Raw genomic sequence first — 13,521 nt, 5'->3', positions numbered from 1 at the left:
GCTCGAACCCACAAATTGTGAAATCATGACCTGAGCCAAAGTCGGTCGCTCAACAGACTGAGCCACCTGGGGCGTCTCTTCCCTATTTACTTTCTAAACTCCAAGAAGTCTACTGCAAGTATTGAGCAAAGTAACCAATAGCAAGCACACGTATTTGAGAATTCAAACTCCTACTCCTTCACTTTTTGTGAGGCTGGCAGCCTGGTACCAAGGTAGGCAATAAGAAATACAACACAAAGAATACTATGAAAAAATACTATGAAGGTAAGATAGTACAACACATCTAAGTTGTGGGAGAGGGCAACATGTTCCTGCTTTGTGCAGGAACAAAAGTGATACACCCTCTGTAGTCTAATATAATTGATCTAAGAAAAGCTAAGTGATTGATTATAGGGCATATTCCATTTAAGAAAACATAGGATGAGTTCTATCTGAAATTATAAAAAGGAAACATTGAAGTTTAGTGATTTCGTCTACCAAGAACAGCTATTCACCTAAGATAAAGGGGACAACAGTGACAGGTGGAGAGAGGTAATAGGAGATAAGAAAGAATAGGGGCTGTGTGCTGGTTAGTCAGTTTTATTATAAAGGAGCTTATGTTAAAAATCAGTCATCTTTTATTGTGTAATGTAAGGAAATTTAGGACAAATATAGATTTGATAAACAGAATGTTGCAAAATAATATCTTAATATCGATATCAGTTATTGCAACCCACCTATCAGTAGGAAAATGTTCTGCCCTGCCTCCTGTCAAGTGCCATCCTCCCCGTGCTTTTATGACAAGATTTTAGTGGAACCTTTGGATTATTATACGCTTTGGCCACGGTGAGTGAATGACCGTTAGGTCTGTTCACTGACTTCAAATCACATGTTATCAGTGAAACCTTCACTGCTGAGTTTCCTTTCATTGTATCTCCAGGCTGACCATTTCCTGTCAATGTCCTTAGAACGGAGAATATACTAAAAACTGGGGTCAGCCACTATGCCACTACCTCTACACTTCTGGCTTTGAAAGATAAAGCAGTTTTTATTTTGTTTTGTTTCAAAATATTATTTTTTTCTTTAAAAAAACCCCAGCATTAGATTTTTCTGTGATTTGTTTCATGTTCAAAATCAGCAAGATATATTTTAAACAATATATAGTGTTGTCCAAAGAGTCACTCACTGCAAAATGAAATAATTTCTCATTGTTCATATTTTGCTTCATTCAAGAATTCTCAAGCTCTGTCCAGCATAGTCTTTCAGACTGCACAGAATAGGAGCAACTCAAAGCTGACTATGACCCTTGTGATACTGGGACTTAAGAAAACACGACGAAGAGTGTATAATGATTGGCTCATGGAAAATAACTAATTTTTTAAAAAGCTTGCAGTGTATTAATTAGAACTAACATGTAATATATTTCAAATATCTATCTACAAAATTTGTGTTCACCAATTGCGTTCCTTTAGAATAAATTTCATTATGGGTTGTTTCCTTATTTTGTCATCTTCGGAAGTATAGTTGAGTCATTATTTTGACCATGTTGGGGGAAAATGAGCTTGTCAATCTATAAAAGAAAATAAACAAAACCCCAAATCTAAATATCAAAATAAGAAGACTGTAACTGTGCCTGGTGACTGCGGACAGTTAGCACAGCTGCTTGAAAGTGTGACAGTCATCCTCGCCCTTTGGATTTCTCACGTTATTATTAGACTGGCTAATGACCAAGGTGTGAAGGATTAGGATTCTGGGCTCTCAGTAATGAGCAGTGTACAACCTGCTTTTATTGGAATGACAGAAGGAGATGGAAGCCACGTGTAGGTGGGGGGAAATGGGATGGAAGAGGACGTGGTTAACTGCTTATTTTTGAAAACGCTTGTTATTGTGTTGTTGTCATTGCTACTATTAAAGCGAGTTCCTTCCCTGTCAGCTTCAGAGCACATTTCCTGCTCTGTGAGGAGAGAGCGATCTTCATGAACAATAAAATAAACTGATAGTTGTATAATGTGAAAAAAAAAATCACTCGAACCGAGGGGTAAAATGGTCCAACTGTTTTATGTAGTCACGTGGCGAAGAATGTTCTTAATCAACAGCTCCAATGTAACTGGCAAGAGTCACAAGCAGGGCTGGATTCCCACACAGTAGATTAACATAATTCTGACAGAGGAAGGACTCTTCTCTGGCAAGAGGGCCTGGGCAGGGTTCTCTGGGCAGGTCTGACTCAAGGACACAGTGTACTGTAAGAAGAAGAGAAAAGATAGTAAGTGACAGTAAATGGAGGCCTGAAGAAAAGATGCCCTACCTTTTGTTTTAGTTTCACTAAGCTTCTGAGCAAGGGTGAGAGAGAGGGAGAAAATATATCGGTTGTATGGTTGTTTTCAAATTGTTGTTTGCTATTATTATTTTGTATTTTTGTTTGTTTGCTGATTTAGGGTTGGTTGATATTTTTAACTAAGCTGGTCACTTAGTTTTTCTCATTGATTGAATACCAGCTGAATCACTTTTGGCTTCTAAATGAAAAATTTTGATTCTCTTGCAATTATCCACACTAGTATAATCCTTTCTTTCTTTTCTTTTCTTTCTTTCTTTCTTTCTTTCTTTCTTGCTTGCTTGCTTGCTTTCTTTTTTGCTTGCTTGCTTGCTTGCTTTCTTGCTTTCTTTCCTTCTTGCTTTCTTGCTTTCTTGCTTGCTTGCTTGCTTGCTTTCTTGCTTTCTTTCCTTCTTGCTTTCTTGCTTTCTTGCTTTCTTCTTTCACAAGTTCCAGGGTCTCTGCCTCTCTGTTACATGCACTCCAGGGACAGATGGCAGAGGAAGGCACCACCTGTCTGACAAAAGACACTACCTGGTTGGTGCTCTGAATGTCATGCTGAGAAGCAGTAGCTGTCACCGAGGAAGTATCAATTGTTATATAATTGTACAGTCAAGCCCTTGGTCATATTCAGTTTTGCTGTTAATTATGTGCTGACTTATATTTTTAAATGTGGTGTCTATGCGTCTGCAAAGCGTGAACTCCTAGAAGACAGAGATGTCATGCTTCTTTTATAGCCTCCAAATTACAAGAAACCTAAAAGGATGAAACAAATATTTGACAAATGATATTCCACACCGGACAATGTCCACGAGGGCAGAGCTGGTACCGTTTTCTTCACCATCGTATCCCTAATGTTACCCACAGTTCCTGACATATAAAGTGCTCCATCAATATTTGTTTAATGGACAAATAAATGAATTTTTTATATATATCATGAATTGGATTGTCAGCTGAGACTGAGGTTGCCATGAAGGGCAAGAAGGGTAGAGTGGAAAAACTTCCTGCTCTTGGCTGATACAGACTGCTGTCACAGGAAGACCATCTTTTTACAGCTGGTTTTCTCTACTCTATTGGCCAATGGTGAAAAATAAGGGCAGATTCAGAGAACTCTCAATGGGGTCTAGTTGTGCTTTTAGATCTTCTGAACCAGGATATATGCCACCAGCCTCTACCCCTATTCCTACCTCCCAATTTCCCCATCAGAGAATGGACTCGGGCCGAGCACCTCACTTTGTTTTGGTTAGCAGGACCAGCTTATATTTTCTCATCAAGTAATATTATCCTTTGTGAAATTCACAGCATATGGTTTTGATTATTTTACACTTTAAACTCAGAGGACAAAAAAGAAAAAAAACAAGCACAAAACCTCTTGTCTGTAACATTTTTTGCAAGGCCAGTTACAGCTCATGACTCCACGAGAACCTAGATTCATACACAAGGCTCGCGGGTTTCACCCACAATTTGTTAGTTCTCCTATTTCAACACAATTCCCTTCATCCTCTTCACACACCCTAGATTAGGAATTATTTTTCTATATCCTGCTTGGCACATGGCATGTGGACAGCAGTATTTGTAGTATTTGTTAAATGAGTGAATGAATGAATGAACGGATGGCCTGGCATTTTCTCTTACTAACACATTTTCTTTTTCTCCTTGAGAGGAGCTGCTATTTTTCAGAATACATCCATTTTGCCTCTGATTCATGTTCATGCTCTCTATTTTAAGACCTCATGCTGGGAAATCCTAATTTCCTATGTCATAAGGTTGATTTGACTACTCAGAATCTTCTTAACCTTGGTTTGTTACAGCAAGTTCCCAGCATTCTGATTCATGATCGCCTCATTAAAATCAAAACAAAATATACAGACACGCCTTAGGATATATTTATTAGTTTTTGTTTTTAGCTCTCCTTCTCCCCACCAAATTGAAACTATAGTTAGATTTTTTTTTTTTAAAGCAGCCAAATGGGCATTTCAAATTACAATTTGACTTACCTAGAGATAAATATGAAGTTGAAAAAGCAGTCTAACCACGATCATGTCAAATAGTTAGGAATACATTTGGGTATCCATTTTAAAAATGCAAATGAAAATAATAAATATATATTTTTAATGCCCTTAGGATGTAACATCTAACATGATGACTACAGCTAGCATTGCTGCATGATATATAGTGAAGTTGTTAAGAGAACAGATCCTAAGAGTTCTCAACACCAGGAGAAATTATTTTCTTTTCTTTTTATTGTATGTATATGAGATGATGGATGTTAACTGAACTTATGTGGTACTCACTTCACAATATATATAAATCAAACCATCATGCTATGCACCTTGAACTAATACAGTGATGTATGTTAATTACTTCTCAATAAAACTGGGAAAAATCTCTTTAGCCTTTGACCTCATAACTTAGATCTCTTATCATCATGTTTATTTTCCATTACCAGAAAGATAACATTTTAAATTAGCATGCCCTTTAAAAGTTTTTACTGTCTTTCTTTGAAGTAGGCCATCAGATAAAGGAGTACAGGATTTTTCGCTTTGTGTTTAGAAGCAATTAGAACAAATTGACTGAAGGGAGAAATTATGAAAATTTCTGATTCCAGTTCTATCCCGAGATTCCCAAGACTGTCCTGTGAAATGCTTGGAATATTTTTCTTTTAGAAACTTTCTACTTTTTGTTTTAATCTGCAAATCTGATTTCCTGAGATAGTTTCTGAATATACTCTTTTTTGTTTCCAGGTAATAACAAGAGGAGATTAATACTTTATCTTGGAATAACTTTAAGAACTCTCACAATTATCACATAGATAAAACTTGACCTTGGTCCCATCCCTCTGTCTATCCCATCTGTTTGGCCCCAGCCCCCAAGGCGTCTCATGAGCCAAAGGACCTCACTCTGAGCTGGTTATTAAATAGCCTGGAAGAGGTGTGTGGCTGGTAACTTAAATGGTATTATTTGCAGTAACATATTTCATCACAGGATTTTATAAACAGAATATCCTTGAGTCCAGGAGAAATGGTTGCCAATGATGATATTATTGGGGCACTATTTTAAAGTGTCCTGTGACAGCTACCTGCTTCAGTCAAGCCCTATGAACAGATCCTTTAGGAAGTACTGGGCTGGTGGCAATGTTGAATAGATGTTGTAAAAACAAACAAACAAATATTGTTCACAATAGGCACCAATGTATGAGGATCAGATAACACATATTCTTTCTATTCCCCAACGGTAAAAAAAAAAAAAAAAAATTACCCCTGCAAATTACCCACATTTATGCCTCAAGCTCTTCAGTGGGTGGTTTTGTAGATAAAAAGGAGGGGTAAGTTCTAAAACATGCAAGAATGAGAAAGGGATTTGTTGGTGTACATCCATTTACACACAGGATGAGTCAACTACCAGATTCTAGAAACCCAACCAATTTTCTGAAGAAAAGTTGTCACATGGCAAGTGTTCCTAAACACTGTGAAAGTCATTACTAAGACTTATGGATTCAATAGCTACAGCTACAGAATCACACTATTGGGTTAAATGACCCAAGGCTTTAGATTTCAATTCTTCAAACTTTCCAGATGAAAGCTAAAATTACCTTTAAAATATATACTTCTTATATCATCTTATCTTAAGAGGTAAGTTTCCTAGAATATTTTATATATATATAATTAATTTGTCTGTATCTGTGTGCACGTTTGTTAATTTTTTTAATTTGTAGATACTTGTGTTCATTTGCATTTTTTTCATAAAAATTAAAAAAGACTTCTACTTCATATACATGCTAAAAATACAAAAAATGTTAAGTATGAATAATAAGTACACTATACATGGAAGTTAATATTAAGATAATTGATATTTACGAATCTAGATTATAATATGGATATTGACATCTGATTTGTTTCCCTTGTCATTCCACAAAAATTCTCATGAAAACACAAAAAAGAGAAACAAAGACTCAGACCAGTTTTATTCTCTCCATGTTAAATTCTGCTTTTTGATCTTTTTAAGTAGCTCTTTTTTTTAATGTTGTTTATTTAGTTTTGAGAGAAGGAGAGCACAAGCAGGGAGAGAGGTAGAGAGAGAGGAAGAGAGAACATCCCAAGCAGGCTCTACGCTGACAGCGCAGGGCTCGAACCCACGAACTGTGAGATCATGACCTGAGCCAAAATCAAGAGTTGGACTCTTAACTGACTGAGCCACCCAGGCACCCCCATTTAAGCAGCTCTTAACACTGTTGTATTTTAATTTTTCTTTTTTCTTTTCCATGCAGTATTTGTTATTCCAAAGAATGCATGTGACATCGATTTAATTTATAAAGCATACTAATAAAATGAATGACCATGAGCTCTTTTCCTATCCCATGTCCTGCCTCACCCTCTAGGCATAGCCACTATTCTGAATTTTCTGTTTGTCATCTTCCCCACCTTTTTTAGTCTTATTGCATATGTATACAGTCCTAAACATCATCTTGTTTATTCTTCATCTCTTTCAAAATATCACATGATTTTCTGAGGTTCGCTTTTTTACCCAACATTATATCTTTAAGAGTAATCTTTGTTGTACATAACTAATTTACAGTGTTTAGTTGTAAGCATAAACCATTATTTACTTGCTGATGAACATTTGGCATCTCCCAGCTTTTTGATATTGTAAACTGATACTATGAGCATTCTTTTACTTCCAGTGCACATGAGTAAGTCTTTCTCTAAAGTAATTATCTAGAAGCACTGCTGAATTGTAGCGTATAAATGTCTTCAATTTTACTAAGAAATGTTGATTATTTTTTTTTCTAAATCTTTTGCTTATACATCCTCACCAAATACTTGCTATTATCAAAGTTCTTTTCCCCAATTTGGGAGAATAAAATAGAATCTCATGATGTTCTTAATTTGCATTTCCCTGATCATTTATGAGGTTGGATACTTTTTTCATGTATCTATTTACTATTCTTATTTTCTCTTCTGAGAAATGCATGTCAATATTTTCTTCCAATTTTTTTTCTATCATAGACTCTGTCTTTTATCGATTTGTAGGACTTCCTTATATATTATGCATACTAACTATTTATTGGTTAGAGTGTGGCTTGTTTTTTTCACTTTATGGTCTTTCGTGATGAATACAAATTCTTAATTTTTAATGTAGTGTAACTTACCAGTCTTTAATTTTATAGTAGTGCTTTTTCTGACCTCTTTCAGAAATCCTTCACTGCTCTGAGAAGATTGGACTTTCCCATGACAGTATTTTCCTGTTTTTTGCCCTAAAAGTTTTCAGTTTGTCTTTCACAGCTAAATCCTTAATCTATCTGATAATTATTTTCATATGTATTGTGAGAGTGGGATCCAATTTCATTTTTTCCACATGGATACCCAACTGTCCTAGCACTATTTATTGAATATCTTTCCTTTCCACAGTTATTAAACACACTTCCTGTTTCATACAGTAAGTGTCCAAATAAGCAAGGGTTTGATTCTGGGTTATCTGCTGTTTCACTGGTCAACTGATCTATTACCATGCCACACCACACTTTCCAAATTAGTACAGTTTATGAGTAAACCTGAGTAAGTATGAGGCAGGTTCCCCTACTTCAGTTTTCTGTTAGAGGAATGTCTGTTTTCTTGGCTGTTTGCTCTTATGCATTAATTTTAAAGTCATCCTGTCAAACTCTACCCAAAACTCTAAGGGATTTTGATGAGAATTACATAAAATCTGTAGATACATTTGAATGACAATTAAAACTTTGTGATATTGAGTCCCCTTAGCAACAAGTGCTGTTTATCCTCGTTTGTTTAGGTCTATTATTATTTTTTTTTATCTTTTAAAAGTTGATTTATTTATTTTGAGAGAGAGGGAGAGAGTGCACATATGCGAGAGGGGAGGGGGGAGAGAGAGAGAGGAAGAGAGAATCCCAAGCAGGCTCTGGGCTGTCAGCACAGAATCCAAAATGCGGCCCAATCTCACCAACCATGAGATCATGACCTGAGCCCAAATAAAGAGTCAGATGCTTAACCGACTGAGCCACCCAGGTTCCCCTAGGTCTATTATTTTTAATTGAAGTATAGTTGACACACAATGCTACATTGGTTTTAAGAGTACCACATAATGATCTGGCAAGTCTATGCATTATGTTGTGCCCACCACAAGTATAGCTGCCGTCTATTACCATCCAACCCAAATACCATTAACTGTATTCCCTGTGCTGTATTTTTCATCCCTGTGACTTATTCATTGCCTAACTGGAAGCCTGTATCTCCCACTTTTCTTCACTCATCTTGCCCCTCCCCTCTGGCAACAATCAGTTTGTTTTCTGTATTTATAGGTCTGTGTCTGCTTCTGTTTATTTGCTCATTAGTTTGTTTTTTAGATTCCACGTATAAGTGAAATGATCCTGCATTTTTCTGATATATTTCACTTAGCATAACACCCTCTCGGCCCATCCATGTTGGTGCAAATGTCAAGAACTCAACCTTTTCATAGCTGACTAATACTCCATTGTATATATATGCCCCATCTTTCTTTATGTATTCATCCGTTGATGGACACAAGATGTTTCCATATCTTGGCTATTGTAAAGAATGCTGCAGCAAACGTGAGGGAGGGGAAGTTACACTGACTTTTATACCTTTCAAAAAAGTTTTACAATTCTCTGAATAAAATATTTCACAACTTTTGTTAGAATTATTCTTAAGTATACAATTTCTTTTCTTCCTATAGTAAATGGCAATAGTCTTAAAATTGGATTTTCTTAGCATTTGGTGCTGACATACAGAAATACAATGGCCAGCTCAATTGGTCATAACACTAGCCAGCTTGCTAAATTTGTGTTACTAATAATCTGTAAATTTGTGGGAAGGTGTTCTTTTGTTTTGTTTTGTTTACAAACAATTGTATCATTTGAGAATAATGACAAGTTTGTTTCTTTTCAGTTTGTATAACATTTATTTCTTCTTCTTGTATTACTATGTTGGCTAAGATCTCCAGTACCATGTTGAATAGTGCAGTAAGATCGTGTGTCCTTAACTTGTTCATGATTATAAAAGGAATTTTCTTAATGTTTAATCATTAGCCATGGTGTTTCTTTTAGCCTTTCTGTGGCCTTTCTAAGACTGAAGAAATTCCCATCTATTTCTAGTTTGCTAAAATTTTTTATCATTTGCAATGCTACGTTTTAACAAATTTTTTTTCTGTATATAGTTGATCTTGAATGTGATAACTAATATTTATACATCTTTGAATGCTAAACTATTTTGGATTCCTAAGATAAATACAACTTGGTCATCTGTGAATTATGTTTTTTATCCACTGCTGTATTCATTTTGGGCCTATTACATTTTTATTCATGATTGAAACAAGTCTATAATTTTCCTTTCTCATATAGTTCTAGTCTGATTTTGGTGTCAAGGTTAATGTAATGTCAAAGGAAGGGTTGGGGAGAATTTCTGTCTCATCAACTATCTTTAAAAATGTATGTATATAATATAATATGAATATTGCATATATGATCAAACAATTGGCACTTTAAAAGTTTTGTCTAATTTGGCTGTAAAACTATTTGTGCCTAGTGTTTATTTTATGCACATTCTAACTACTGATTCAATTATTAACATATATTTAAAGTATTCTTTTTCAAATCAGTTTTATAAGTGCTATTTGTCTCAGAATTTGTTCATTTTAGATATATTTTCTACAATTTAAAGGTTTTCTTGGGGCGCCTGGGTGGCTCAGTTGGTTAACTGTCCTACTTTGGCTCAGGTCATGATCTTGCGGTCAGTGAGTCAGAGTCCCACATCAGGCTCTGTGTTGACAGCTCAGAGCCTGGAGCCTGTTTCACATTCTGTGTCTCCCTTTCTCTCCGTCTCTCCCCCACTAGCACTATGTCTCTCTCTCCAAAATAAATAAACATTAAAAAAAGTTTAAAGGTTTTCCTGGTATTTTCTTACTCTCTTTTAATCTCTGCTATAACTATAGTTTTGTTATCTTTTTAATTCCTATGATGGGCCAGTTGGTTGTGTTTTCTCTCCTTTTTCTTGAACAATCCCTCTAAAGATTTTCTTTTGGTTTAGTTGATCCTCTTAGGTCACTTACTTCTTATATTTAAAAAACTATCTCCTAACTTCTGCATTCTGTTCTTCTTCTGTTTTCTTTCTTTCTTATTTTAATGTTTGTTTATTTTTGAGAGATAGAAAGAGAGTACAAATGGGAGAAGGGCAGAGAGGAGGAGACACAGAATCCAAAGTAGGCTTCAGGTTCCAAGATGTCAGCCCAGAGCCCAATGAGGAGCTCAAACTCACAAACCATGGTGTGAAAGCACAAGTCAGGGAGGGGCAGAGAGAGAGAGAGGGAGACAGAGGATCTAAAGCAGGCTCTGAGCTGACAGCAGAGAGCTCCATGTGGGGCTCAAACTCATGAACTGTGAGTTCATGACCTGAGCCAAAGTCAGACACTTACCCAGCTGAGCTACCCAGGGGCCTCTCTTCTTCTGTTTTCATACACTGGATGATTATCTCATTAATTTTCATTTTCCTTTGAATATAAAATTTGCAGCTATAAACATCTGTACTTCAAAGTACTGCTTTCACAGCAATTCACAGGGCTTGATACGTAGTAGTTGTATAATTGTTGATTTCTAAGTACCTTGAAGTTCCCATTAAGATGTGTCTTTTTAACCCATAAATCATTGGAGGGTACTTGCTGGGACGAGCACTGGGTGTTGTATGTAAGCAATGAATCATGGAAATATACCCCCAAAACGAAGAGCACATTGTATACACTGTATGTTAGCCAATTTGACAATAAATTATATTAAAAAAAAAGAAATGTGTTTTTAGATTCCAAATATTGTTATGTTGTTTTTTGTGATCATATCTGAATTGCAGTGTCCAGAGAACATGCTCTTATAACATGGGTTTTTAAATTACTTTAGACCAGATTTGGGCCTAATGTATAATTAATTCTTATAAGTGCTTTATACACACATTACATAATGAATATTCTCTAATTATTATGTGTTGAAATAAATCTTGCTAATCCTATTGTGCAGATCTTCTCTGTCTTTACTAATTTTTGACTATTTCAATTGTCAATAATTGAGTGAAATGTGTTGAAATTTCTCCCCCTGATGGTAGATTTGACAATTCTTCCCTTTTGCTCAATATACTCTTACTTTCTATATTTTAAGACTATTTTCCCTTCCACAGGGATCTGAGTTTAGATTTGTTAGATCTTCTTGATAAATTAAAATTTTATCATTATCTAATAATCTTTTTTAACCTTTAACAATGGTTTGACTTTAAAGTTAATTGCATCTAATACAAACCTAGCTACCCCATCTTTCTTTTGACATTATTATTTTGGTGTATTTTTATTGTAGCCTGTCTTCAAGATGACCCCCAATGGTCTTCAACTTCTGGTAATCACTTTCTTGCATAGTCCCCTCCCACAGTGAATAGGTTTGACCTACATAATCATTAAGATATTGTATAAATGGCAGTGTATAGTTTCAGGCCCAACTTACAAAAGACACCATAGTTTTTTGGGTCACCTACTCTGAGGGAAGCCAAGTGCCATATGTTGAGGGTACTAGGCCTATAAGAGGTCCTTCAACCCCAAACAGTCCTTGAGATAACCGCAGGCCTAGCTTACATCTTGACTACAATTTCTTGGGAGACCCTGAGTCAGAATTATGCAGCTCAGCCATTTCTGAATTCCCGATCCTTACAAAATGTAAAACACTGCATGTTTGTTTTAAATCTTTAAGTTTTAGGGGCGCCTGGGTGGCTCAGTCGGTTTAGCGGCCGACATCGGCTCAGGTCATGATCTCGCGGTCCGTGAGTTCCAGCCTCGCGTCGGGCTTTGTGCTGACAGCTCAGAGCCTTGAGCCTGTTTCAGATTCTGTGTCTCCCTCTCTCTGACCCTCCCCCGTTCATACTCTGTCTCTCTCTGTCTCAAAAATAAATAAACGTTAAAAAAATTTTTAAAAAATCTTTAAGTTTTAAATACATATTGATAGTGAGGTAGATAGAAGGTAAAAGCTAATTGCATCCTTTTACTTTGGCCTTCCCATGTTCTAATATTACAGGTAAATAACATAGAGCTATATCTCAAAATCCAATAAAATAGTCTGTCTTTTAATTGAAGACTTTACTGATTTACTATTATTGATATATTTTTCACATATTCCTACTACCCATATATTTTTTTAGTTTCACACTTTTTTATGCTTTTTTTCCTTTCTTAATTAATTGAGTTTTTTTATTTTTTTTTTTTAAATTTTTTTTCAATGTTTTTTATTTATTTTTGGGACAGACAGAGACAGAGCATGAACGGGGGAGGGGCAGAGAGAGAGGGAGACACAGAATCGGAAACAGTCTCCAGGCTCTGAGCCATCAGCCCAGAGCCTGACGCGGGGCTCGAACTCACGGACCGCGAGATCGTGACCTGGCTGAAGTCAGACGCTTAACCGACTGCGCCACCCAGGCGCCCCTAATTGAGTTTTTTAAAAAATGTTTTAATGTTTATATTTGAGAGAAAGAGAGAGGGAGAGAGAGAGCGTGATCGGGGGAGGGACAGAGAGAGAGAGAGAGATAGAGAGAGAGAGAGAGAGAGAGAGACAGAACCTGAAGTACACTCCAAGCTCTGAGCTGGATCAGCACAGAGCCCCATATGGGGCTCAAACCCACAAACTGCGAGATCATGACCTGAGCTGAAGCTGGATGCTTAACTGACTGAACCATCCAGGCGCCCCTAATTGATTGAGTTCTTATTTCATTTCTCCCTCTTTGATGTTAGCATTTATATATTACTTTTTCTAGTGGTTGTTATAGAAATTTTCGCCACTCATATTTAACTTACAATGTCCAAAGGTATCTAAACTCCTGTTTGAATTTTATCAAGCAGTAAGAACACAATAACACTGATTACCCACCCCTCTGACATTCTATTTTTGTCTACTATTTTAGAGTTGTCCATTTAAATAAAACCGCAAAAATCGGACACTATTTTTATTACTTTATGCAGACGCTATTGTTTAGGTTAAGATATGTCTGCCATTATCATTATGTTTTTCTTGCATCTCAGAATGTCCCTCTGTAATAGTTTGCTGTTTGCTGAAATATATCTTTTAGGAGTTCCTACAGTAAAAAAAAAAAAAAAAAAAAAGCGGTAAATACTGTTTCTGTTTTTTTAAAAAACACTCTATTTCACTTCTAGTTTTGAAAAATAATTTTTCAGGGTAGAAA

General features: G+C 36.0%; 1 long non-coding RNA gene across 2 annotated transcripts in view; it reads right to left on the bottom strand.

Annotated features, from left to right (window-relative positions):
- Positions 1-1,741: 1,741 nt before the first annotated feature.
- Positions 1,742-13,521, bottom strand: part of LOC131506888 (uncharacterized) — a 29,778-nt gene continuing 17,998 nt past the window's right edge. The window contains exon 3 of one of the 2 annotated variants that reach the window (XR_009259210.1): positions 1,742-2,219. This is a non-coding gene — a long non-coding RNA (uncharacterized LOC131506888). Of the gene's footprint in view, positions 2,220-2,661; positions 3,047-13,521 lie in introns of those variants that run through there. The other variant, XR_009259211.1, reaches the window with a different exon arrangement.

Source organism: Neofelis nebulosa, chromosome 3 (assembly GCF_028018385.1).
Source record: "Neofelis nebulosa isolate mNeoNeb1 chromosome 3, mNeoNeb1.pri, whole genome shotgun sequence".
In the NCBI taxonomy this organism is placed as follows: Eukaryota; Metazoa; Chordata; class Mammalia; order Carnivora; family Felidae; genus Neofelis; species Neofelis nebulosa.
This window is presented reverse-complemented; position numbering and strand designations above follow the sequence as displayed.